We start from the raw sequence: 25,811 nt of genomic DNA, 5'->3' as shown, positions 1-25,811 counted from the left end.
TTCAGCCAGCCAGGTATCCTGCCTGCAGTAGATGGAATGTGGCAATGGAACGCTGGCTGCGCGTGTCATAATAGGCTCTGAGCCTTTATATACCTGTGCACAGCAGCAGCCACCTTCAGTCTGCTGCTGGACAGCCAGCAGCAGCAGCAGCAGGAGAGGTATGTAATCAGGAGCCCTCCTGCTAAGGGTAGACAGCTGCTCGTTCCACCCCACCCCCCGCCTTAATTGGTTCTCCTCCCTTCCAACGGTGTTGAGGCGGGTGGGAACAGCAGGGGGTGAAGGTGCTGTGTTTAAAGAGGTGGAGTTATGCAGATCTAAAACGCGTGGATTGCAGCAGCAGCAAGCCGAAAAGTGCAGGCATGTAAGGGATCTAGAGGTTGACAACATGTCTTCTTAACGGGAGTCCAGGAGCTCATCTCCACAAATGGACTTTTCAGGATCCTTGGGTGGCTCCGTAGTTTGAAACCAATTCTGGTTATCGCTTCTCGGCCTTTTGGCTAAGATCAAGTGTAGTATCTGTTCTTATCAGTTTAATATCTGATACGTCCCCTATCTGGGGACCATATATTAAATGGATTTTTAGAACAGGGAGATGGAAAAAGAGCTTGCTCTGTCCACTCCACGCATTGACCTGGTATTGCAGTATCTCCAGGACCGGTGCACCCCTTCTTTAATGCAGTTTCTAAAATCAGAAAGAATTGAATTCAATGTTTTTTGTTCATTTTGCTTGTTTGTCGGATTTTGGGATGGACTCTTTGGCTTTGCTTTTCTTCTCCTCATTGGATTTTTCATGTTCAAAGTTGCAGAAGCCAGATTACAAGCTCATTTTGGTTCAACTTCAGCAACTGTGCATTGCATTGCCATGTAATGTGATGCAATGCTATCTTTCTAGCTCTCCCTTTTTACTTCCTTTTGGATAAACAGACATATTAGGCAAGCATTTTGGAGCTTTCACCTAAATAACTACAGGTGGTGAGATAAGCTGCACAATATAATTGACCTTTCAGTATATTGTTGCACACACACCATCTATTTAGCAAATGCCCTTGTTATCAACAGCAGCCTTTTAAACTCACCTGAGCTAACAGGTATGTGCGCTGGTTACTCTGCTGCGCTTAAAATTTCTTTTTTGGTTTGCTACAATGCCTTTTCTGAAACGTTGTCTCCTTCTGCTGGAACACTGACTTCTTTCACTTAATGCCTGCAGACTATAAAAGAGAACCCAACCCAAAAAGTTTGGTTGATTAGTCTGTGGCATTCTGTTAAACTGTTGCTTATGGCGGTCTCTGTGAGCTTCTCAGCGACATTCAGCCAGCCAGGTATCCTGCCTGCAGTAGATGGAATGTGGCAATGGAACGCTGGCTGCGCGTGTCATAATAGGCTCTGAGCCTTTATATACCTGTGCACAGCAGCAGCCACCTTCAGTCTGCTGCTGGACAGCCAGCAGCAGCAGCAGCAGGAGAGGTATGTAATCAGGAGCCCTCCTGCTAAGGGTAGACAGCTGCTCGTTCCACCCCACCCCCCGCCTTAATTGGTTCTCCTCCCTTCCAACGGTGTTGAGGCGGGTGGGAACAGCAGGGGGTGAAGGTGCTGTGTTTAAAGAGGTGGAGTTATGCAGATCTAAAACGCGTGGATTGCAGCAGCAGCAAGCCGAAAAGTGCAGGCATGTAAGGGATCTAGAGGTTGACAACATGTCTTCTTAACGGGAGTCCAGGAGCTCATCTCCACAAATGGACTTTTCAGGATCCTTGGGTGGCTCCGTAGTTTGAAACCAATTCTGGTTATCGCTTCTCGGCCTTTTGGTTAAGATCAAGTGTAGTATCTGTTCTTATCAGTTTAATATCTGATACGTCCCCTATCTGGGGACCATATATTAAATGGATTTTTAGAACAGGGAGATGGAAAAAGAGCTTGCTCTGTCCACTCCACGCATTGACCTGGTATTGCAGTATCTCCAGGACCGGTGCACCCCTTCTTTAATGCAGTTTCTAAAATCAGAAAGAATTGAATTCAATGTTTTTTGTTCATTTTGCTTGTTTGTCGGATTTTGGGATGGACTCTTTGGCTTTGCTTTTCTTCTCCTCATTGGATTTTTCATGTTCAAAGTTGCAGAAGCCAGATTACAAGCTCATTTTGGTTCAACTTCAGCAACTGTGCATTGCATTGCCATGTAATGTGATGCAATGCTATCTTTCTAGCTCTCCCTTTTTACTTCCTTTTGGATAAACAGACATATTAGGCAAGCATTTTGGAGCTTTCACCTAAATAACTACAGGTGGTGAGATAAGCTGCACAATATAATTGACCTTTCAGTATATTGTTGCACACACACCATCTATTTAGCAAATGCCCTTGTTATCAACAGCAGCCTTTTAAACTCACCTGAGCTAACAGGTATGTGCGCTGGTTACTCTGCTGCGCTTAAAATTTCTTTTTTGGTTTGCTACAATGCCTTTTCTGAAACGTTGTCTCCTTCTGCTGGAACACTGACTTCTTTCATTTAATGCCTGCAGACTATAAAAGAGAACCCAACCCAAAAAGTTTGGTTGATTAGTCTGTGGCATTCTGTTAAACTGTTGCTTATGGCGGTCTCTGTGAGCTTCTCAGCGACATTCAGCCAGCCAGGTATCCTGCCTGCAGTAGATGGAATGTGGCAATGGAACGCTGGCTGCGCGTGTCATAATAGGCTCTGAGCCTTTATATACCTGTGCACAGCAGCAGCCACCTTCAGTCTGCTGCTGGACAGCCAGCAGCAGCAGCAGCAGGAGAGGTATGTAATCAGGAGCCCTCCTGCTAAGGGTAGACAGCTGCTCGTTCCACCCCACCCCCCGCCTTAATTGGTTCTCCTCCCTTCCAACGGTGTTGAGGCGGGTGGGAACAGCAGGGGGTGAAGGTGCTGTGTTTAAAGAGGTGGAGTTATGCAGATCTAAAACGCGTGGATTGCAGCAGCAGCAAGCCGAAAAGTGCAGGCATGTAAGGGATCTAGAGGTTGACAACATGTCTTCTTAACGGGAGTCCAGGAGCTCATCTCCACAAATGGACTTTTCAGGATCCTTGGGTGGCTCCGTAGTTTGAAACCAATTCTGGTTATCGCTTCTCGGCCTTTTGGCTAAGATCAAGTGTAGTATCTGTTCTTATCAGTTTAATATCTGATACGTCCCCTATCTGGGGACCATATATTAAATGGATTTTTAGAACAGAGAGATGGAAAAAGAGCTTGCTCTGTCCACTCCACGCATTGACCTGGTATTGCAGTATCTCCAGGACCGGTGCACCCCTTCTTTAATGCAGTTTCTAAAATCAGAAAGAATTGAATTCAATGTTTTTTGTTCATTTTGCTTGTTTGTCGGATTTTGGGATGGACTCTTTGGCTTTGCTTTTCTTCTCCTCATTGGATTTTTCATGTTCAAAGTTGCAGAAGCCAGATTACAAGCTCATTTTGGTTCAACTTCAGCAACTGTGCATTGCATTGCCATGTAATGTGATGCAATGCTATCTTTCTAGCTCTCCCTTTTTACTTCCTTTTGGATAAACAGACATAATAGGCAAGCATTTTGGAGCTTTCACCTAAATAACTACAGGTGGTGAGATAAGCTGCACAATATAATTGACCTTTCAGTATATTGTTGCACACACACCATCTATTTAGCAAATGCCCTTGTTATCAACAGCAGCCTTTTAAACTCACCTGAGCTAACAGGTATGTGCGCTGGTTACTCTGCTGCGCTTAAAATTTCTTTTTTGGTTTGCTACAATGCCTTTTCTGAAACGTTGTCTCCTTCTGCTGGAACACTGACTTCTTTCATTTAATGCCTGCAGACTATAAAAGAGAACCCAACCCAAAAAGTTTGGTTGATTAGTCTGTGGCATTCTGTTAAACTGTTGCTTATGGCGGTCTCTGTGAGCTTCTCAGCGACATTCAGCCAGCCAGGTATCCTGCCTGCAGTAGATGGAATGTGGCAATGGAACGCTGGCTGCGCGTGTCATAATAGGCTCTGAGCCTTTATATACCTGTGCACAGCAGCAGCCACCTTCAGTCTGCTGCTGGACAGCCAGCAGCAGCAGCAGCAGGAGAGGTATGTAATCAGGAGCCCTCCTGCTAAGGGTAGACAGCTGTTCGTTCCACCCCACCCCCCGCCTTAATTGGTTCTCCTCCCTTCCAACGGTGTTGAGGCGGGTGGGAACAGCAGGGGGTGAAGGTGCTGTGTTTAAAGAGGTGGAGTTATGCAGATCTAAAACGCGTGGATTGCAGCAGCAGCAAGCCGAAAAGTGCAGGCATGTAAGGGATCTAGAGGTTGACAACATGTCTTCTTAACGGGAGTCCAGGAGCTCATCTCCACAAATGGACTTTTCAGGATCCTTGGGTGGCTCCGTAGTTTGAAACCAATTCTGGTTATCGCTTCTCGGCCTTTTGGCTAAGATCAAGTGTAGTATCTGTTCTTATCAGTTTAATATCTGATACGTCCCCTATCTGGGGACCATATATTAAATGGATTTTTAGAACAGGGAGATGGAAAAAGAGCTTGCTCTGTCCACTCCACGCATTGACCTGGTATTGCAGTATCTCCAGGCCCGGTTCACCCCTTCTTTAATGCAGTTTCTAAAATCAGAAAGAATTGAATTCAATGTTTTTTGTTCATTTTGCTTGTTTGTCGGATTTTGGGATGGACTCTTTGGCTTTGCTTTTCTTCTCCTCATTGGATTTTTCATGTTCAAAGTTGCAGAAGCCAGATTACAAGCTCATTTTGGTTCAACTTCAGCAACTGTGCATTGCATTGCCATGTAATGTGATGCAATGCTATCTTTCTAGCTCTCCCTTTTTACTTCCTTTTGGATAAACAGACATATTAGGCAAGCATTTTGGAGCTTTCACCTAAATAACTACAGGTGGTGAGATAAGCTGCACAATATAATTGACCTTTCAGTATATTGTTGCACACACACCATCTATTTAGCAAATGCCCTTGTTATCAACAGCAGCCTTTTAAACTCACCTGAGCTAACAGGTATGTGCGCTGGTTACTCTGCTGCGCTTAAAATTTCTTTTTTGGTTTGCTACAATGCCTTTTCTGAAACGTTGTCTCCTTCTGCTGGAACACTGACTTCTTTCATTTAATGCCTGCAGACTATAAAAGAGAACCCAACCCAAAAAGTTTGGTTGATTATTCTGTGGCATTCTGTTAAACTGTTGCTTATGGCGGTCTCTGTGAGCTTCTCAGCGACATTCAGCCAGCCAGGTATCCTGCCTGCAGTAGATGGAATGTGGCAATGGAACGCTGGCTGCGCATGTCATAATAGGCTCTGAGCCTTTATATACCTGTGCACAGCAGCAGCCACCTTCAGTCTGCTGCTGGACAGCCAGCAGCAGCAGCAGCAGGAGAGGTATGTAATCAGGAGCCCTCCTGCTAAGGGTAGACAGCTGCTCGTTCCACCCCACCCCCCCGCCTTAATTGGTTCTCCTCCCTTCCAACGGTGTTGAGGCGGGTGGGAACAGCAGGGGGTGAAGGTGCTGTGTTTAAAGAGGTGGAGTTATGCAGATCTAAAACGCGTGGATTGCAGCAGCAGCAAGCCGAAAAGTGCAGGCATGTAAGGGATCTAGAGGTTGACAACATGTCTTCTTAACGGGAGTCCAGGAGCTCATCTCCACAAATGGACTTTTCAGGATCCTTGGGTGGCTCCGTAGTTTGAAACCAATTCTGGTTATCGCTTCTCGGCCTTTTGGCTAAGATCAAGTGTAGTATCTGTTCTTATCAGTTTAATATCTGATACGTCCCCTATCTGGGGACCATATATTAAATGGATTTTTAAAACAGGGAGATGGAAAAAGAGCTTGCTCTGTCCACTCCACGCATTGACCTGGTATTGCAGTATCTCCAGGACTGGTGCACCCCTTCTTTAATGCAGTTTCTAAAATCAGAAAGAATTGAATTCAATGTTTTTTGTTCATTTTGCTTGTTTGTCGGATTTTGGGATGGACTCTTTGGCTTTGCTTTTCTTCTCCTCATTGGATTTTTCATGTTCAAAGTTGCAGAAGCCAGATTACAAGCTCATTTTGGTTCAACTTCAGCAACTGTGCATTGCATTGCCATGTAATGTGATGCAATGCTATCTTTCTAGCTCTCCCTTTTTACTTCCTTTTGGATAAACAGACATATTAGGCAAGCATTTTGGAGCTTTCACCTAAATAACTACAGGTGGTGAGATAAGCTGCACAATATAATTGACCTTTCAGTATATTGTTGCACACACACCATCTATTTAGCAAATGCCCTTGTTATCAACAGCAGCCTTTTAAACTCACCTGAGCTAACAGGTATGTGCGCTGGTTACTCTGCTGCGCTTAAAATTTATTTTTTGGTTTGCTACAATGCCTTTTCTGAAACGTTGTCTCCTTCTGCTGGAACACTGACTTCTTTCATTTAATGCCTGCAGACTATAAAAGAGAACCCAACCCAAAAAGTTTGGTTGATTAGTCTGTGGCATTCTGTTAAACTGTTGCTTATGGCGGTCTCTGTGAGCTTCTCAGCGACATTCAGCCAGCCAGGTATCCTGCCTGCAGTAGATGGAATGTGGCAATGGAACGCTGGCTGCGCGTGTCATAATAGGCTCTGAGCCTTTATATACCTGTGCACAGCAGCAGCCACCTTCAGTCTGCTGCTGGACAGCCAGCAGCAGCAGCAGCAGGAGAGGTATGTAATCAGGAGCCCTCCTGCTAAGGGTAGACAGCTGCTCGTTCCACCCCACCCCCCGCCTTAATTGGTTCTCCTCCCTTCCAACGGTGTTGAGGCGGGTGGGAACAGCAGGGGGTGAAGGTGCTGTGTTTAAAGAGGTGGAGTTATGCAGATCTAAAACGCGAGGATTGCAGCAGCAGCAATCCGAAAAGTGCAGGCATGTAAGGGATCTAGAGGTTGACAACATGTCTTCTTAACGGGAGTCCAGGAGCTCATCTCCACAAATGGACTTTTCAGGATCCTTGGGTGGCTCCGTAGTTTGAAACCAATTCTGGTTATCGCTTCTCGGCCTTTTGGCTAAGATCAAGTGCAGTGATCTACCGGTTGCTGCCTTGGTCTTGGCTGAGAGGTGCCTTGGGTACCCGGCTCCTTGGCCTCGGGGGATCGCTGCATGTAGCAGTGCGGCTTCACCCCCTTGCTGCTTTTGGGGAGCCGGATTAGTCCCGGGGCAACGAGGGGCGATCAGCCTGCCTGCTTTTTTTAAGTAGGCGAGGAGGATTTTTGCCACCTTTGGTGTGAAGATATGGACGGGAGAAGCCCAAATATTCTGACCTGTGAAGAGGTCCCAGTTTTTGCAAGATTGAAGAATGCAGTGCGGTTTATTTTTTTGGATCCAGAGAAGAAGAAGTCTGGCTTGTTTTTTTTGGTAGAGAAGATTTTGTTTGGACTATTGGAAGTTCAAATGGAACAAGTTTTGTCTATGTTGGAGTTCCCGAAGAGAGGGATATATGATGTTATTTTTTGTTCAGAAGATATCTTTTCTGACTTTTGGAAGAGAATGGATCTAGTGAAGGAAGATTCGATACTTGAAGGTGTTTTTTTTGTGTCGCATTTTCCTAGGAAGGAAAGGCTAATAGTAATAAGGATGTATAGTCCTTTCATATTGGAAGAAGAGATCATGACCTTTTTATCCCGGTACTGTGAGAAAGTGAGTTCTGCTGGCAAAATGTTTAACCGATATGGTTTTTGGACCACGAGGTGGAGGTTCCTGGTCAAGTTCAAGGAAAGTTCGGATGGTGTTGTGGTACTCCCACCAAGTAGATTCAAAATCGGGACAGTTAATGGAGATATGTTCTTTACAGGTATGCCGAAGTTTTGTAGGCGTTGTAAACAGTATGGCCATGAAAAGGATTCCTGTACATTACAGTGGTGTGCCAAGTGTGAAGAAGTGGGACATAAGGCAGAGAATTGTGAAAAAAGTAAGAAATGTAATCTATGTGGTGGCAGTGGTCATTTATATGATTGCTGTCCTGTCAATAAAAGGGAGGAGAAGTCAGTTGACAAGGAAGATGGAAAAGAAGAAGAGTCTGAAGCTGCCCCCCATGATGAAACGGAAGAGAACATATCTCAAAAGAAGGAGGAACAAATAAGAGATATAAGAAAAGAAGGTGATCATATGGAAGAAGATACTGAGAGTGATATCACAGACGTTGAGATTGAAAATACTAGCTTGGAAGAAGAAGTGGAGGTGGATAGGGAGTCAGAAGATCAGGAGGAAAGTGAGTCCTCCAGTCAGGATGAAAAGGAAGGTGCTGTAAGTAATATGGAAGAGGAGGAGGAGGGTGAAGAAACTAGTGAAGAAGAAAGAGAGGATGTCGCATGTGAAGCCAGAGAAGAAATTGAAGGAGTTTTGTCATCTGGGAAGGACTCTAGTAAAGCAAAGGATGTTTCAGAAAAAAATATGAGGGAGATGGAGGAGAGACAAGAAGTGTTGAAAATGCTAAAGAGTTGTGAAGGGGGGAGTCAGGCTAGTCTAAGGCGCAAAGTGTGGAATAACATTTATAGCGATATGCATCGTTTTTTTTCAACTTACAGAATACCTCAGTCGTTGGCTAAAGAGGTAGAAGAAGATTGGGATGGTCGGTTTCTGGATGGAAGGCTTTTGAATGCCTTGGCAGCATATGGCCTGAAGAGAGGAATGTTGCCTTAAATCGTAATGGTAAAGATTGTAATGTTGTGATGTAAAGAATATGGAATAACTGTATTGTGATAATATAAACGTATATATATAAAATAAGATTGGAAAAATGGATATATGACCCACAATGATGGATAACAACCTAATACCATTTGGAAATCATTGCAAAGCATGAAATGGTAAATATGGGACTTGTAATCTGAGTGGAAAAAAAAAAAAAAATCTGTTCTTATCAGTTTAATATCTGATACGTCCCCTATCTGGGGACCATATATTAAATGGATTTTTAGAACAGGGAGATGGAAAAAGAGCTTGCTCTGTCCACTCCACGCATTGACCTGGTATTGCAGTATCTCCAGGACCGGTGCACCCCTTCTTTAATGCAGTTTCTAAAATCAGAAAGAATTGAATTCAATGTTTTTTGTTCATTTTGCTTGTTTGTCGGATTTTGGGATGGACTCTTTGGCTTTGCTTTTCTTCTCCTCATTGGATTTTTCATGTTCAAAGTTGCAGAAGCCAGATTACAAGCTCATTTTGGTTCAACTTCAGCAACTGTGCATTGCATTGCCATGTAATGTGATGCAATGCTATCTTTCTAGCTCTCCCTTTTTACTTCCTTTTGGATAAACAGACATATTAGGCAAGCATTTTGGAGCTTTCACCTAAATAACTACAGGTGGTGAGATAAGCTGCACAATATAATTGACCTTTCAGTATATTGTTGCACACACACCATCTATTTAGCAAATGCCCTTGTTATCAACAGCAGCCTTTTAAACTCACCTGAGCTAACAGGTATGTGCGCTGGTTACTCTGCTGCGCTTAAAATTTCTTTCTTGGTTTGCTACAATGCCTTTTCTGAAACGTTGTCTCCTTCTGCTGGAACACTGACTTCTTTCATTTAATGCCTGCAGACTATAAAAGAGAACCCAACCCAAAAAGTTTGGTTGATTAGTCTGTGGCATTCTGTTAAACTGTTGCTTATGGCGGTCTCTGTGAGCTTCTCAGCGACATTCAGCCAGCCAGGTATCCTGCCTGCAGTAGATGGAATGTGGCAATGGAACGCTGGCTGCGCGTGTCATAATAGGCTCTGAGCCTTTATATACCTGTGCACAGCAGCAGCCACCTTCAGTCTGCTGCTGGACAGCCAGCAGCAGCAGCAGCAGGAGAGGTATGTAATCAGGAGCCCTCCTGCTAAGGGTAGACAGCTGCTCGTTCCACCCCACCCCCCGCCTTAATTGGTTCTCCTCCCTTCCAACGGTGTTGAGGCGGGTGGGAACAGCAGGGGGTGAAGGTGCTGTGTTTAAAGAGGTGGAGTTATGCAGATCTAAAACGCGTGGATTGCAGCAGCAGCAAGCCGAAAAGTGCAGGCATGTAAGGGATCTAGAGGTTGACAACATGTCTTCTTAACGGGAGTCCAGGAGCTCATCTCCACAAATGGACTTTTCAGGATCCTTGGGTGGCTCCGTAGTTTGAAACCAATTCTGGTTATCGCTTCTCGGCCTTTTGGCTAAGATCAAGTGTAGTATCTGTTCTTATCAGTTTAATATCTGATACATCCCCTATCTGGGGACCATATATTAAATGGATTTTTAGAACAGGGAGATGGAAAAAGAGCTTGCTCTGTCCACTCCACGCATTGACCTGGTATTGCAGTATCTCCAGGACCGGTGCACCCCTTCTTTAATGCAGTTTCTAAAATCAGAAAGAATTGAATTCAATGTTTTTTGTTCATTTTGCTTGTTTGTCGGATTTTGGGATGGACTCTTTGGCTTTGCTTTTCTTCTCCTCATTGGATTTTTCATGTTCAAAGTTGCAGAAGCCAGATTACAAGCTCATTTTGGTTCAACTTCAGCAACTGTGCATTGCATTGCCATGTAATGTGATGCAATGCTATCTTTCTAGCTCTCCCTTTTTACTTCCTTTTGGATAAACAGACATATTAGGCAAGCATTTTGGAGCTTTCACCTAAATAACTACAGGTGGTGAGATAAGCTGCACAATATAATTGACCTTTCAGTATATTGTTGCACACACACCATCTATTTAGCAAATGCCCTTGTTATCAACAGCAGCCTTTTAAACTCACCTGAGCTAACAGGTATGTGCGCTGGTTACTCTGCTGCGCTTAAAATTTCTTTTTTGGTTTGCTACAATGCCTTTTCTGAAACGTTGTCTCCTTCTGCTGGAACACTGACTTCTTTCATTTAATGCCTGCAGACTATAAAAGAGAACCCAACCCAAAAAGTTTGGTTGATTAGTCTGTGGCATTCTGTTAAACTGTTGCTTATGGCGGTCTCTGTGAGCTTCTCAGCGACATTCAGCCAGCCAGGTATCCTGCCTGCAGTAGATGGAATGTGGCAATGGAACGCTGGCTGCGCGTGTCATAATAGGCTCTGAGCCTTTATATACCTGTGCACAGCAGCAGCCACCTTCAGTCTGCTGCTGGACAGCCAGCAGCAGCAGCAGCAGGAGAGGTATGTAATCAGGAGCCCTCCTGCTAAGGGTAGACAGCTGCTCGTTCCACCCCACCCCCCGCCTTAATTGGTTCTCCTCCCTTCCAACGGTGTTGAGGCGGGTGGGAACAGCAGGGGGTGAAGGTGCTGTGTTTAAAGAGGTGGAGTTATGCAGATCTAAAACGCGTGGATTGCAGCAGCAGCAAGCCGAAAAGTGCAGGCATGTAAGGGATCTAGAGGTTGACAACATGTCTTCTTAACGGGAGTCCAGGAGCTCATCTCCACAAATGGACTTTTCAGGATCCTTGGGTGGCTCCGTAGTTTGAAACCAATTCTGGTTATCGCTTCTCGGCCTTTTGGCTAAGATCAAGTGTAGTATCTGTTCTTATCAGTTTAATATCTGATACGTCCCCTATCTGGGGACCATATATTAAATGGATTTTTAGAACAGAGAGATGGAAAAAGAGCTTGCTCTGTCCACTCCACGCATTGACCTGGTATTGCAGTATCTCCAGGACCGGTGCACCCCTTCTTTAATGCAGTTTCTAAAATCAGAAAGAATTGAATTCAATGTTTTTTGTTCATTTTGCTTGTTTGTCGGATTTTGGGATGGACTCTTTGGCTTTGCTTTTCTTCTCCTCATTGGATTTTTCATGTTCAAAGTTGCAGAAGCCAGATTACAAGCTCATTTTGGTTCAACTTCAGCAACTGTGCATTGCATTGCCATGTAATGTGATGCAATGCTATCTTTCTAGCTCTCCCTTTTTACTTCCTTTTGGATAAACAGACATAATAGGCAAGCATTTTGGAGCTTTCACCTAAATAACTACAGGTGGTGAGATAAGCTGCACAATATAATTGACCTTTCAGTATATTGTTGCACACACACCATCTATTTAGCAAATGCCCTTGTTATCAACAGCAGCCTTTTAAACTCACCTGAGCTAACAGGTATGTGCGCTGGTTACTCTGCTGCGCTTAAAATTTCTTTTTTGGTTTGCTACAATGCCTTTTCTGAAACGTTGTCTCCTTCTGCTTGAACACTGACTTCTTTCATTTAATGCCTGCAGACTATAAAAGAGAACCCAACCCAAAAAGTTTGGTTGATTAGTCTGTGGCATTCTGTTAAACTGTTGCTTATGGCAGTCTCTGTGAGCTTCTCAGCGACATTCAGCCAGCCAGGTATCCTGCCTGCAGTAGATGGAATGTGGCAATGGAACGCTGGCTGCGCGTGTCATAATAGGCTCTGAGCCTTTATATACCTGTGCACAGCAGCAGCCACCTTCAGTCTGCTGCTGGACAGCCAGCAGCAGCAGCAGAAGGAGAGGTATGTAATCAGGAGCCCTCCTGCTAAGGGTAGACAGCTGCTCGTTCCACCCCACCCCCCGCCTTAATTGGTTCTCCTCCCTTCCAACGGTGTTGAGGCGGGTGGGAACAGCAGGGGGTGAAGGTGCTGTGTTTAAAGAGGTGGAGTTATGCAGATCTAAAACGCGTGGATTGCAGCAGCAGCAAGCCGAAAAGTGCAGGCATGTAAGGGATCTAGAGGTTGACAACATGTCTTCTTAACGGGAGTCCAGGAGCTCATCTCCACAAATGGACTTTTCAGGATCCTTGGGTGGCTCCGTAGTTTGAAACCAATTCTGGTTATCGCTTCTCGGCCTTTTGGCTAAGATCAAGTGTAGTATCTTTCGAAAAGGCGGTTTTGGATGTTGGCCGCCCTAGTAGATTGATACATTATGCACACTGGGGTTTAGGCGTTTGTTAGTACGCCAGGTGGCTAATATAGTCATCTGGTGGAAAGCATGGCCCCCCAGGATCGACGCCATTGGGCCGGGGAAGATCGAAAGCCCGAAGTGTGAAGTGCCCCAGGAGTGGTGACCCTGGGGTGCCTTAACTCACTGGGATTGGGAACCCCACTTGAGTTTATGGCACATTTGCACTAGCACTTCAATATTTCTTTCTTCACACACACCCTTATTCCGGGCCTTCTGGCCTTAGGATGGGGAATTTTTCAATTCCCGGTCGAAGGTCCGGGCAGTATTATACTGTGAAACCTTCACTATTTATTTAATTTTTTTTTGTCACTGTGTGTCCACTTTTTCACGTGTGTCCACGTCCTTACTAGGATTTTGTCGGGATGCGGTTCCCTTACGGGTTCCTCTCTTGGCAGGTCTAGGGGGGGAGTGTGTGGCCATCAGGTTCCGCTCCCCCCTGAACCCCCCTGGCTCTCCTCTTTCGGGAGGAGAGCGTTGTTGGCTCCCCTCTTCCGGGAGGGGAGCACAGTCTTTGGCTCCCAGTGCCTTGCTCGGGTGAGAACTCGGGCAGGTATTGAGGGTAAGATTGGGTCGCCTCTGGCTCCGGCTGGAGGTGGCTATTTGTCCCTGTGCCTCGCTGTGGCCTTCTGGCTCGGAGGGACGGGGAATGGTTTGGGGGACCCTTCTCCTTTTGGAGAGGGTTTCAAGAAGACCAGCATCCTAGTGCACTTTTTTTTGTGGCACTTGTCACTTTTTTAAGCGCACTCGGGTTTTGTACACGAATTCGGGCTTTCGATAAAAAAAAAAAAAATCTGTTCTTATCAGTTTAATATCTGATACGTCCCCTATCTGGGGACCATATATTAAATGGATTTTTAGAACAGGGAGATGGAAAAAGAGCTTGCTCTGTCCACTCCACGCATTGACCTGGTATTGCAGTATCTCCAGGACCGGTGCACCCCTTCTTTAATGCAGTTTCTAAAATCAGAAAGAATTGAATTCAATGTTTTTTGTTCATTTTGCTTGTTTGTCGGATTTTGGGATGGACTCTTTGGCTTTGCTTTTCTTCTCCTCATTGGATTTTTCATGTTCAAAGTTGCAGAAGCCAGATTACAAGCTCATTTTGGTTCAACTTCAGCAACTGTGCATTGCATTGCCATGTAATGTGATGCAATGCTATCTTTCTAGCTCTCCCTTTTTACTTCCTTTTGGATAAACAGACATATTAGGCAAGCATTTTGGAGCTTTCACCTAAATAACTACAGGTGGTGAGATAAGCTGCACAATATAATTGACCTTTCAGTATATTGTTGCACACACACCATCTATTTAGCAAATGCCCTTGTTATCAACAGCAGCCTTTTAAACTCACCTGAGCTAACAGGTATGTGCGCTGGTTACTCTGCTGCGCTTAAAATTTCTTTTTTGGTTTGCTACAATGCCTTTTCTGAAACGTTGTCTCCTTCTGCTGGAACACTGACTTCTTTCATTTAATGCCTGCAGACTATAAAAGAGAACCCAACCCAAAAAGTTTGGTTGATTAGTCTGTGGCATTCTGTTAAACTGTTGCTTATGGCGGTCTCTGTGAGCTTCTCAGCGACATTCAGCCAGCCAGGTATCCTGCCTGCAGTAGATGGAATGTGGCAATGGAACGCTGGCTGCGCGTGTCATAATAGGCTCTGAGCCTTTATATACCTGTGCACAGCAGCAGCCACCTTCAGTCTGCTGCTGGACAGCCAGCAGCAGCAGCAGCAGGAGAGGTATGTAATCAGGAGCCCTCCTGCTAAGGGTAGACAGCTGCTCGTTCCACCCCACCCCCCACCTTAATTGGTTCTCCTCCCTTCCAACGGTGTTGAGGCGGGTGGGAACAGCAGGGGGTGAAGGTGCTGTGTTTAAAGAGGTGGAGTTATGCAGATCTAAAACGCGTGGATTGCAGCAGCAGCAAGCCGAAAAGTGCAGGCATGTAAGGGATCTAGAGGTTGACAACATGTCTTCTTAACGGGAGTCCAGGAGCTCATCTCCACAAATGGACTTTTCAGGATCCTTGGGTGGCTCCGTAGTTTGAAACCAATTCTGGTTATCGCTTCTCGGCCTTTTGGCTAAGATCAAGTGTAGTATCTGTTCTTATCAGTTTAATATCTGATACGTCCCCTATCTGGGGACCATATATTAAATGGATTTTTAGAACAGGGAGATGGAAAAAGAGCTTGCTCTGTCCACTCCACGCATTGACCTGGTATTGCAGTATCTCCAGGACCGGTGCACCCCTTCTTTAATGCAGTTTCTAAAATCAGAAAGAATTGAATTCAATGTTTTTTGTTCATTTTGCTTGTTTGTCGGATTTTGGGATGGACTCTTTGGCTTTGCTTTTCTTCTCCTCATTGGATTTTTCATGTTCAAAGTTGCAGAAGCCAGATTACAAGCTCATTTTGGTTCAACTTCAGCAACTGTGCATTGCATTGCCATGTAATGTGATGCAATGCTATCTTTCTAGCTCTCCCTTTTTACTTCCTTTTGGATAAACAGACATATTAGGCAAGCATTTTGGAGCTTTCACCTAAATAACTACAGGTGGTGAGATAAGCTGCACAATATAATTGACCTTTCAGTACATTGTTGCACACACACCATCTATTTAGCAAATGCCCTTGTTATCAACAGCAGCCTTTTAAACTCACCTGAGCTAACAGGTATGTGCGCTGGTTACTCTGCTGCGCTTAAAATTTCTTTTTTGGTTTGCTACAATGCCTTTTCTGAAACGTTGTCTCCTTCTGCTGGAACACTGACTTCTTTCATTTAATGCCTGCAGACTATAAAAGAGAACCCAACCCAAAAAGTTTGGTTGATTAGTCTGTGGCATTCTGTTAAACTGTTGCTTATGGCGGTCTCTGTGAGCTTCTCAGCGACATTCAGCCAGCCAGGTATCCTGCCTGCAGTAGTTGGAATGTGGCAATGGAACGCTGGCTGCGCATGTCATAATAGGCTCTGAGCCTTTATATACCTGTGCACAGCAGCAGCCACCTTCAGTCTGCTGCTGGACAGCCAGCAGCAGCAGCAGCAGGAGAGGTATGTAATCAGGAGCCCTCCTGCTAAGGGTAGACAGCTGCTCGTTCCACCCCACCCCCCGCCTTAATTGGTTCTCCTCCCTTCCAAAGGTGTTGAGGCGGGTGGGAACAGCAGGGGGTGAAGGTGCTGTGTTTAAAGAGGTGGAGTTATGCAGATCTAAAACGCGTGGATTGCAGCAGCAGCAAGCCGAAAAGTGCAGGCATGTAAGGGATCTAGAGGTTGACAACATGTCTTCTTAACGGGAGTCCAGGAGCTCATCTCCACAAATGGACTTTTCAGGATCCTTGGGTGGCTCCGTAGTTTGAAACCAATTCTGGTTATCGCTTCTCGGCCTTTTGGCTAAGATCAAGTGTAGTATCTTTCGAAAAGGCGGTTTTGGATGTTGGCCGCCCTAGTAGATTGATACATTATGCACACTGGGGTTTAGGCGCTTGTTAGTACGCCAGGTGGCTAATATAGTCATCTGGTGGAAAGCATGGCCCCCCAGGATCGACGCCATTGGGCCGGGGAAGATCGAAAGCCCGAAGTGTGAAGTGCCCCAGGAGTGGTGACCCTGGGGTGCCTTAACTCACTGGGATTGGGAACCCCACTTGAGTTTATGGCACATTTGCACTAGCACTTCAATATTTCTTTCTTCACACACACCCTTATTCCGGGCCTTCTGGCCTTAGGATGGGGAATTTTTCAATTCCCGGTCGAAGGTCCGGGCAGTATTATACTGTGAAACCTTCACTATTTATTTAATTTTTTTTTGTCACTGTGTGTCCACTTTTTCACGTGTGTCCACGTCCTTACTAGGATTTTGTCGGGATGCGGTTCCCTTACGGGTTCCTCTCTTGGCAGGTCTAGGGGGGGAGTGTGTGGCCATCAGGTTCCGCTCCCCCCTGAACCCCCCTGGCTCTCCTCTTTCGGGAGGAGAGCGTTGTTGGCTCCCCTCTTCCGGGAGGGGAGCACAGTCTTTGGCTCCCAGTGCCTTGCTCGGGTGAGAACTCGGGCAGGTATTGAGGGTAAGATTGGGTCGCCTCTGGCTCCGGCTGGAGGTGGCTATTTGTCCCTGTGCCTCGCTGTGGCCTTCTGGCTCGGAGGGACGGGGAATGGTTTGGGGGACCCTTCTCCTTTTGGAGAGGGTTTCAAGAAGACCAGCATCCTAGTGCACTTTTTTTTGTGGCACTTGTCACTTTTTTAAGCGCACTCGGGTTTTGTACACGAATTCGGGCTTTCGATAAAAAAAAAAAAATCTGTTCTTATCAGTTTAATATCTGATACGTCCCCTATCTGGGGACCATATATTAAATGGATTTTTAGAACAGGGAGATGGAAAAAGAGCTTGCTCTGTCCACTCCACGCATTGACCTGGTATTGCAGTATCTCCAGGACCGGTGCACCCCTTCTTTAATGCAGTTTCTAAAATCAGAAAGAATTGAATTCAATGTTTTTTGTTCATTTTGCTTGTTTGTCGGATTTTGGGATGGACTCTTTGGCTTTGCTTTTCTTCTCCTCATTGGATTTTTCATGTTCAAAGTTGCAGAAGCCAGATTACAAGCTCATTTTGGTTCAACTTCAGCAACTGTGCATTGCATTGCCATGTAATGTGATGCAATGCTATCTTTCTAGCTCTCCCTTTTTACTTCCTTTTGGATAAACAGACATATTAGGCAAGCATTTTGGAGCTTTCACCTAAATAACTACAGGTGGTGAGATAAGCTGCACAATATAATTGACCTTTCAGTATATTGTTGCACACACACCATCTATTTAGCAAATGCCCTTGTTATCAACAGCAGCCTTTTAAACTCACCTGAGCTAACAGGTATGTGCGCTGGTTACTCTGCTGCGCTTAAAATTTCTTTTTTGGTTTGCTACAATGCCTTTTCTGAAACGTTGTCTCCTTCTGCTGGAACACTGACTTCTTTCATTTAATGCCTGCAGACTATAAAAGAGAACCCAACCCAAAAAGTTTGGTTGATTAGTCTGTGGCATTCTGTTAAACTGTTGCTTATGGCGGTCTCTGTGAGCTTCTCAGCGACATTCAGCCAGCCAGGTATCCTGCCTGCAGTAGATGGAATGTGGCAATGGAACGCTGGCTGCGCGTGTCATAATAGGCTCTGAGCCTTTATATACCTGTGCACAGCAGCAGCCACCTTCAGTCTGCTGCTGGACAGCCAGCAGCAGCAGCAGCAGGAGAGGTATGTAATCAGGAGCCCTCCTGCTAAGGGTAGACAGCTGCTCGTTCCACCCCACCCCCCACCTTAATTGGTTCTCCTCCCTTCCAACGGTGTTGAGGCGGGTGGGAACAGCAGGGGGTGAAGGTGCTGTGTTTAAAGAGGTGGAGTTATGCAGATCTAAAACGCGTGGATTGCAGCAGCAGCAAGCCGAAAAGTGCAGGCATGTAAGGGATCTAGAGGTTGACAACATGTCTTCTTAACGGGAGTCCAGGAGCTCATCTCCACAAATGGACTTTTCAGGATCCTTGGGTGGCTCCGTAGTTTGAAACCAATTCTGGTTATCGCTTCTCGGCCTTTTGGCTAAGATCAAGTGTAGTATCTGTTCTTATCAGTTTAATATCTGATACGTCCCCTATCTGGGGACCATATATTAAATGGATTTTTAGAACAGGGAGATGGAAAAAGAGCTTGCTCTGTCCACTCCACGCATTGACCTGGTATTGCAGTATCTCCAGGACCGGTGCACCCCTTCTTTAATGCAGTTTCTAAAATCAGAAAGAATTGAATTCAATGTTTTTTGTTCATTTTGCTTGTTTGTCGGATTTTGGGATGGACTCTTTGGCTTTGCTTTTCTTCTCCTCATTGGATTTTTCATGTTCAAAGTTGCAGAAGCCAGATTACAAGCTCATTTTGGTTCAACTTCAGCAACTGTGCATTGCATTGCCATGTAATGTGATGCAATGCTATCTTTCTAGCTCTCCCTTTTTACTTCCTTTTGGATAAACAGACATATTAGGCAAGCATTTTGGAGCTTTCACCTAAATAACTACAGGTGGTGAGATAAGCTGCACAATATAATTGACCTTTCAGTATATTGTTGCACACACACCATCTATTTAGCAAATGCCCTTGTTATCAACAGCAGCCTTTTAAACTCACCTGAGCTAACAGGTATGTGCGCTGGTTACTCTGCTGCGCTTAAAATTTCTTTTTTGGTTTGCTACAATGCCTTTTCTGAAACGTTGTCTCCTTCTGCTGGAACACTGACTTCTTTCATTTAATGCCTGCAGACTATAAAAGAGAACCCAACCCAAAAAGTTTGGTTGATTAGTCTGTGGCATTCTGTTAAACTGTTGCTTATGGCGGTCTCTGTGAGCTTCTCAGCGACATTCAGCCAGCCAGGTATCCTGCCTGCAGTAGATGGAATGTGGCAATGGAACGCTGGCTGCGCGTGTCATAATAGGCTCTGAGCCTTTATATACCTGTGCACAGCAGCAGCCACCTTCAGTCTGCTGCTGGACAGCCAGCAGCAGCAGCAGCAGGAGAGGTATGTAATCAGGAGCCCTCCTGCTAAGGGTAGACAGCTGCTCGTTCCACCGCACCCCCCGCCTTAATTGGTTCTCCTCCCTTCCAACGGTGTTGAGGCGGGTGGGAACAGCAGGGGGTGAAGGTGCTGTGTTTAAAGAGGTGGAGTTATGCAGATCTAAAACGCGTGGATTGCAGCAGCAGCAAGCCGAAAAGTGCAGGCATGTAAGGGATCTAGAGGTTGACAACATGTCTTCTTAACGGGAGTCCAGGAGCTCATCTCCACAAATGGACTTTTCAGGATCCTTGGGTGGCTCCGTAGTTTGAAACCAATTCTGGTTATCGCTTCTCGGCCTTTTGGCTAAGATCAAGTGTAGTATCTGTTCTTATCAGTTTAATATCTGATACGTCCCCTATCTGGGGACCATATATTAAATGGATTTTTAGAACAGGGAGATGGAAAAAGAGCTTGCTCTGTCCACTCCACGCATTGACCTGGTATTGCAGTATCTCCAGGACCGGTGCACCCCTTCTTTAATGCAGTTTCTAAAATCAGAAAGAATTGAATTCAATGTTTTTTGTTCATTTTGCTTGTTTGTCGGATTTTGGGATGGACTCTTTGGCTTTGCTTTTCTTCTCCTCATTGGATTTTTCATGTTCAAAGTTGCAGAAGCCAGATTACAAGCTCATTTTGGTTCAACTTCAGCAACTGTGCATTGCATTGCCATGTAATGTGATGCAATGCTATCTTTCTAGCTCTCCCTTTTTACTTCCTTTTGGATAAACAGACATATTAGGCAAGCATTTTGGAGCTTTCACCTAAATAACTACAGGTGGTGAGATAAGCTGCACAATATAATTGACCTTTCAGTATATTGTTGCACACACACCATCTATTTAGCAAATGCCCTTGTTATCAACAGCAGCCTTTTAAACTCACCTGAGCTAACAGGTATGTGCGCTGGTTACTCTGCTGCGCTTAAAATTTCTTTTTTGGTTTGCTACAATGCCTTTTCTGAAACGTTGTCTCCTTCTGCTGGAACACTGACTTCTTTCATTTAATGCCTGCAGACTTTAAAAGAGAACCCAACCCAAAAAGTTTGGTTGATTAGTCTGTGGCATTCTGTTAAACTGTTGCTTATGGCGGTCTCTGTGAGCTTCTCAGCGACATTCAGCCAGCCAGGTATCCTGCCTGCAGTAGATGGAATGTGGCAATGGAACGCTGGCTGCGCGTGTCATAATAGGCTCTGAGCCTTTATATACCTGTGCACAGCAGCAGCCACCTTCAGTCTGCTGCTGGACAGCCAGCAGCAGCAGCAGCAGGAGAGGTATGTAATCAGGAGCCCTCCTGCTAAGGGTAGACAGCTGCTCGTTCCACCCCACCCCCCGCCTTAATTGGTTCTCCTCCCTTCCAACGGTGTTGAGGCGGGTGGGAACAGCAGGGGGTGAAGGTGCTGTGTTTAAAGAGGTGGAGTTATGCAGATCTAAAACGCGTGGATTGCAGCAGCAGCAAGCCGAAAAGTGCAGGCATGTAAGGGATCTAGAGGTTGACAACATGTCTTCTTAACGGGAATCCAGGAGCTCATCTCCACAAATGGACTTTTCAGGATCCTTGGGTGGCTCCGTAGTTTGAAACCAATTCTGGTTATCGCTTCTCGGCCTTTTGGCTAAGATCAAGTGCAGTGATTTAGCGATTGCTGCCTTGGTTTTGGTTGGAGGTGTCTGGGGTACCTGGCTCGTCGGCCTTGGGGGATCGTCCTTACTTAATTGTGGGGACTTCACCCCCTTGCTGCTATAGGCGTGTCGGCTTAGTCCCCAGACAACGGGAAGCGATCATATTCGCTCCTTCTGTGTGTTGGAGTGGAGATTACGCTCATTCTGTTGGAGAATCATGGCAACAGAGGCGGAGTTGTGGCCGAAGTTGGAGGTTCCAGAACATGCACGTGTGGAGACCGCTTTCCGGATTTTTGTCCGGAGAGACTGTCAGAAGGTTAAGGACTTTCGGTTTATTATGAAGGAGATCATCTTGGGTGTCGCAAAGGTGAAAAAAGAAGACATCGTGACAGTTATGGATTATCCCCAAAAGGGTGTCTATGACGTGTTTTTTGAGTCTAGGAAGATTTTGGAGAACTATATGGATTCTTTTGATGAATTGAGACATGAGAAGTTTGTTGGAATTCGGTTTCAACGTCACGTATTTAGTAGTGAAAAGATGGTGACAGTGAAGATGTTTTCACCACTGGTTCCAGAAGAGGACATTGTCACGTTTTTGAGTGGTTTTGCCAAGTCTGTAGTATCAAAAGGTAAAGTAATGAATGAATTCGGAGTATGGACGGGAAAGTGGAAATTTTTTGTGGAATTTAACATGAACAAGGATAGGAGTTTTTCCTACCCGCCTCAAAGGTTTAAGCTTGGTAAAGTAAGTGGGAATTTATTCTTTAATGGGATGGATTCCTTTTGTTCAATTTGTGAGGTATATGGTCATAAACGTGAAGACTGTACTGCAGAAAAGTGTTGGAAGTGTAAAGCGGAAGGACATGTTTCTAAATCATGTCCAGTAGAAAGGAATAAGTGTAACCTGTGTATGGAAATTGGGCATAGGTTTAAGGAATGCCCAAAGAGAAAGAGTAATAAGGAGAAGATGGAAAGTGCAAAGGCGGAAAAGAAAGAAAAAAAGAAGACGGTAGAGGTTCAGAGGCAAACAGAAGAGGAGGAAGCTGATAAAGAAATGGACAAAGTTAAAAAAGGAATTGCGGAAATGAAGGGAAGTGGTGTGTGTTTTGAAGCTTTTTTTCCAAAGGTAATCGCAAGTGTGAAGGCAAATAAAGAGAGGTTTTTTGAAACCTAAAAGGTGGGAAGGACATGGATAGATTATGTGAATACAAACTTTGAATCTTTCTCGCAAGAGAAAGGACTGTTGGAGTATCTAACATATTATGCGTTGAAGGGAGGAATGCAGTAATGTGTTTTGTTTCCTTCCTCTATATATTATGTGTCTGAGAGGAAATACTGGTTGTTGTTTTGTTTTTTTTGTATATGCATTAAATAATGTTTTTTTGTTTTAAAATGACACGATGATGGATTTGGTCCATCACCGTTTTCAGAAGTATGGAATCGAGATGGTACTTGTAATCTGAGTGTTATGAAAAAAAAAAAAAAAAAAAAAAAAAAAAAAATCTGTTCTTATCAGTTTAATATCTGATACGTCCCCTATCTGGGGACCATATATTAAATGGATTTTTAGAACAGGGAGATGGAAAAAGAGCTTGCTCTGTCCACTCCACGCATTGACCTGGTATTGCAGTATCTCCAGGACCGGTGCACCCCTTCTTTAATGCAGTTTCTAAAATCAGAAAGTATTGAATTCAATGTTTTTTGTTCATTTTGCTTGTTTGTCGGATTTTGGGATGGACTCTTTGGCTTTGCTTTTCTTCTCCTCGTTGGATTTTTCATGTTCAAAGTTGCAGAAGCCAGATTACAAGCTCATTTTGGTTCAACTTCAGCAACTGTGCATTGCATTGCCATGTAATGTGATGCAATGCTATCTTTCTAGCTCTCCCTTTTTACTTCCTTTTGGATAAACAGACATATTAGGCAAGCATTTTGGAGCTTTCACCTAAATAACTACAGGTGGTGAGATAAGCTGCACAATATAATTGACCTTTCAGTATATTGTTGCACACACACCATCTATTTAGCAAATGCCCTTGTTATCAACAGCAGCCTTTTAAACTCACCTGAGCTAACAGGTATGTGCGCTGGTTACTCTGCTGCGCTTAAAATTTCTTTTTTGGTTTGCTACAATGCCTTTTCTGAAACGTTGTCTCCTTCTGCTGGAACACTGACTTCTTTCATTTAATGCCTGCAGACTATAAAAGAGAACCCAACCCAAAAAGTTTGGTTGATTAGTCTGTGGCATTCTGTTAAACTGTTGCTTATGGCGGTCTCTGTGAGCTTCTCAGCGACATTCAGCCAGCCAGGTATCCTGCCTGCAGTAGATGGAATGTGGCAATGGAACGCTGGCTGCGCGTGTCATAATAGGCTCTGAGCCTTTATATACCTGTGCACAGCAGCAGCCACCTTCAGTCTGCTGCTGGACAGCCAGCAGCAGCAGCAGCAGGAGAGGTATGTAATCAGGAGCCCTCCTGCTAAGGGTAGACAGCTGCTCGTTCCACCCCACCCCCCGCCTTAATTGGTTCTCCTCCCTTCCAACGGTGTTGAGGCGGGTGGGAACAGCAGGGGGTGAAGGTGCTGTGTTTAAAGAGGTGGAGTTATGCAGATCTAAAACGCGTGGATTGCAGCAGCAGCAAGCCGAAAAGTGCAGGCATGTAAGGGATCTAGAGGTTGACAACATGTCTTCTTAACGGGAGTCCAGGAGCTCATCTCCACAAATGGACTTTTCAGGATCCTTGGGTGGCTCCGTAGTTTGAAACCAATTCTGGTTATCGCTTCTCGGCCTTTTGGCTAAGATCAAGTGTAGTATCTGTTCTTATCAGTTTAATATCTGATACGTCCCCTATCTGGGGACCATATATTAAATGGATTTTTAGAACAGGGAGATGGAAAAAGAGCTTGCTCTGTCCACTCCACGCATTGACCTGGTATTGCAGTATCTCCAGGACCGGTGCACCCCTTCTTTAATGCAGTTTCTAAAATCAGAAAGAATTGAATTCAATGTTTTTTGTTCATTTTGCTTGTTTGTCGGATTTTGGGATGGACTCTTTGGCTTTGCTTTTCTTCTCCTCATTGGATTTTTCATGTTCAAAGTTGCAGAAGCCAGATTACAAGCTCATTTTGGTTCAACTTCAGCAACTGTGCATTGCATTGCCATGTAATGTGATGCAATGCTATCTTTCTAGCTCTCCCTTTTTACTTCCTTTTGGATAAACAGACATATTAGGCAAGCATTTTGGAGCTTTCACCTAAATAACTACAGGTGGTGAGATAAGCTGCACAATATAATTGACCTTTCAGTATATTGTTGCACACACACCATCTATTTAGCAAATGCCCTTGTTATCAACAGCAGCCTTTTAAACTCACCTGAGCTAACAGGTATGTGCGCTGGTTACTCTGCTGCGCTTAAAATTTCTTTTTTGGTTTGCTACAATGCCTTTTCTGAAACGTTGTCTCCTTCTGCTGGAACACTGACTTCTTTCATTTAATGCCTGCAGACTATAAAAGAGAACCCAACCCAAAAAGTTTGGTTGATTAGTCTGTGGCATTCTGTTAAACTGTTGCTTATGGCGGTCTCTGTGAGCTTCTCAGCGACATTCAGCCAGCCAGGTATCCTGCCTGCAGTAGATGGAATGTGGCAATGGAACGCTGGCTGCGCGTGTCATAATAGGCTCTGAGCCTTTATATACCTGTGCACAGCAGCAGCCACCTTCAGTCTGCTGCTGGACAGCCAGCAGCAGCAGCAGCAGGAGAGGTATGTAATCAGGAGCCCTCCTGCTAAGGGTAGACAGCTGCTCGTTCCACCCCACCCCCCGCCTTAATTGGTTCTCCTCCCTTCCAACGGTGTTGAGGCGGGTGGGAACAGCAGGGGGTGAAGGTGCTGTGTTTAAAGAGGTGGAGTTATGCAGATCTAAAACGCGTGGATTGCAGCAGCAGCAAGCCGAAAAGTGCAGGCATGTAAGGGATCTAGAGGTTGACAACATGTCTTCTTAACGGGAGTCCAGGAGCTCATCTCCACAAATGGACTTTTCAGGATCCTTGGGTGGCTCCGTAGTTTGAAACCAATTCTAGTTATCGCTTCTCGGCCTTTTGGCTAAGATCAAGTGTAGTATCTGTTCTTATCAGTTTAATATCTGATACGTCCCCTATCTGGGGACCATATATTAAATGGATTTTTAGAACAGGGAGATGGAAAAAGAGCTTGCTCTGTCCACTCCACGCATTGACCTGGTATTGCAGTATCTCCAGGACCGGTGCACCCCTTCTTTAATGCAGTTTCTAAAATCAGAAAGAATTGAATTCAATGTTTTTTGTTCATTTTGCTTGTTTGTCGGATTTTGGGATGGACTCTTTGGCTTTGCTTTTCTTCTCCTCATTGGATTTTTCATGTTCAAAGTTGCAGAAGCCAGATTACAAGCTCATTTTGGTTCAACTTCAGCAACTGTGCATTGCATTGCCATGTAATGTGATGCAATGCTATCTTTCTAGCTCTCCCTTTTTACTTCCTTTTGGATAAACAGACATATTAGGCAAGCATTTTGGAGCTTTCACCTAAATAACTACAGGTGGTGAGATAAGCTGCACAATATAATGGACCTTTCAGTATATTGTTGCACACACACCATCTATTTAGCAAATGCCCTTGTTATCAACAGCAGCCTTTTAAACTCACCTGAGCTAACAGGTATGTGCGCTGGTTACTCTGCTGCGCTTAAAATTTCTTTTTTGGTTTGCTACAA

General features: G+C 44.8%; 15 non-coding genes and 3 pseudogenes across 15 annotated transcripts; all 18 read left to right on the top strand.

Annotated features, from left to right (window-relative positions):
* Nucleotides 1-477: 477 nt before the first annotated feature.
* LOC141192988 (U2 spliceosomal RNA) lies at nucleotides 478-668 on the top strand. Its single transcript, XR_012266290.1, has one exon. It is a non-coding gene; the product is annotated as a U2 spliceosomal RNA (small nuclear RNA).
* Nucleotides 669-1,783: 1,115 nt separating this feature from the next.
* On the top strand, nucleotides 1,784-1,974 carry LOC141193096 (U2 spliceosomal RNA). Its single transcript, XR_012266394.1, has one exon. It is a non-coding gene; the product is annotated as a U2 spliceosomal RNA (small nuclear RNA).
* Nucleotides 1,975-3,089: 1,115 nt separating this feature from the next.
* LOC141193107 (U2 spliceosomal RNA) lies at nucleotides 3,090-3,280 on the top strand. The gene has a single exon (XR_012266405.1). It is a non-coding gene; the product is annotated as a U2 spliceosomal RNA (small nuclear RNA).
* Nucleotides 3,281-4,395: 1,115 nt separating this feature from the next.
* Nucleotides 4,396-4,586, top strand: LOC141193108 (U2 spliceosomal RNA). Its single transcript, XR_012266406.1, has one exon. It is a non-coding gene; the product is annotated as a U2 spliceosomal RNA (small nuclear RNA).
* Nucleotides 4,587-5,702: 1,116 nt separating this feature from the next.
* LOC141193061 (U2 spliceosomal RNA) lies at nucleotides 5,703-5,893 on the top strand. The gene has a single exon (XR_012266359.1). It is a non-coding gene; the product is annotated as a U2 spliceosomal RNA (small nuclear RNA).
* Nucleotides 5,894-8,846: 2,953 nt separating this feature from the next.
* LOC141192583 (U2 spliceosomal RNA) lies at nucleotides 8,847-9,024 on the top strand (annotated as a pseudogene).
* Nucleotides 9,025-10,139: 1,115 nt separating this feature from the next.
* On the top strand, nucleotides 10,140-10,330 carry LOC141193072 (U2 spliceosomal RNA). The gene has a single exon (XR_012266370.1). It is a non-coding gene; the product is annotated as a U2 spliceosomal RNA (small nuclear RNA).
* Nucleotides 10,331-11,445: 1,115 nt separating this feature from the next.
* LOC141193106 (U2 spliceosomal RNA) lies at nucleotides 11,446-11,636 on the top strand. The gene has a single exon (XR_012266404.1). It is a non-coding gene; the product is annotated as a U2 spliceosomal RNA (small nuclear RNA).
* Nucleotides 11,637-12,751: 1,115 nt separating this feature from the next.
* Nucleotides 12,752-12,843, top strand: LOC141192653 (U2 spliceosomal RNA; annotated as a pseudogene).
* A 794-nt stretch (nucleotides 12,844-13,637) lies between these two features.
* LOC141192535 (U2 spliceosomal RNA) lies at nucleotides 13,638-13,823 on the top strand. The gene has a single exon (XR_012265912.1). It is a non-coding gene; the product is annotated as a U2 spliceosomal RNA (small nuclear RNA).
* A 1,115-nt stretch (nucleotides 13,824-14,938) lies between these two features.
* On the top strand, nucleotides 14,939-15,129 carry LOC141192987 (U2 spliceosomal RNA). Its single transcript, XR_012266289.1, has one exon. It is a non-coding gene; the product is annotated as a U2 spliceosomal RNA (small nuclear RNA).
* Nucleotides 15,130-16,244: 1,115 nt separating this feature from the next.
* LOC141192651 (U2 spliceosomal RNA) lies at nucleotides 16,245-16,336 on the top strand (annotated as a pseudogene).
* A 794-nt stretch (nucleotides 16,337-17,130) lies between these two features.
* LOC141192528 (U2 spliceosomal RNA) lies at nucleotides 17,131-17,315 on the top strand. Its single transcript, XR_012265907.1, has one exon. It is a non-coding gene; the product is annotated as a U2 spliceosomal RNA (small nuclear RNA).
* Nucleotides 17,316-18,430: 1,115 nt separating this feature from the next.
* Nucleotides 18,431-18,621, top strand: LOC141192986 (U2 spliceosomal RNA). Its single transcript, XR_012266288.1, has one exon. It is a non-coding gene; the product is annotated as a U2 spliceosomal RNA (small nuclear RNA).
* Nucleotides 18,622-19,736: 1,115 nt separating this feature from the next.
* LOC141192985 (U2 spliceosomal RNA) lies at nucleotides 19,737-19,927 on the top strand. The gene has a single exon (XR_012266287.1). It is a non-coding gene; the product is annotated as a U2 spliceosomal RNA (small nuclear RNA).
* A 2,599-nt stretch (nucleotides 19,928-22,526) lies between these two features.
* LOC141192594 (U2 spliceosomal RNA) lies at nucleotides 22,527-22,724 on the top strand. The gene has a single exon (XR_012265953.1). It is a non-coding gene; the product is annotated as a U2 spliceosomal RNA (small nuclear RNA).
* Nucleotides 22,725-23,839: 1,115 nt separating this feature from the next.
* Nucleotides 23,840-24,030, top strand: LOC141192984 (U2 spliceosomal RNA). The gene has a single exon (XR_012266286.1). It is a non-coding gene; the product is annotated as a U2 spliceosomal RNA (small nuclear RNA).
* Nucleotides 24,031-25,145: 1,115 nt separating this feature from the next.
* Nucleotides 25,146-25,336, top strand: LOC141192982 (U2 spliceosomal RNA). Its single transcript, XR_012266284.1, has one exon. It is a non-coding gene; the product is annotated as a U2 spliceosomal RNA (small nuclear RNA).
* The last annotated feature ends 475 nt before the right edge of the window (nucleotides 25,337-25,811 follow it).

The sequence above is a fragment of the Phyllobates terribilis genome, unplaced genomic scaffold (genome assembly GCF_046119375.1).
Source record: "Phyllobates terribilis strain yellow unplaced genomic scaffold, ASM4611937v1 Scaffold_63__1_contigs__length_7903474, whole genome shotgun sequence".
Classification (NCBI taxonomy): domain Eukaryota; kingdom Metazoa; phylum Chordata; class Amphibia; order Anura; family Dendrobatidae; genus Phyllobates; species Phyllobates terribilis.
The sequence above is the reverse complement of the archived record's forward strand: the minus strand, read 5'-3'. Positions and strand labels throughout refer to the sequence as shown.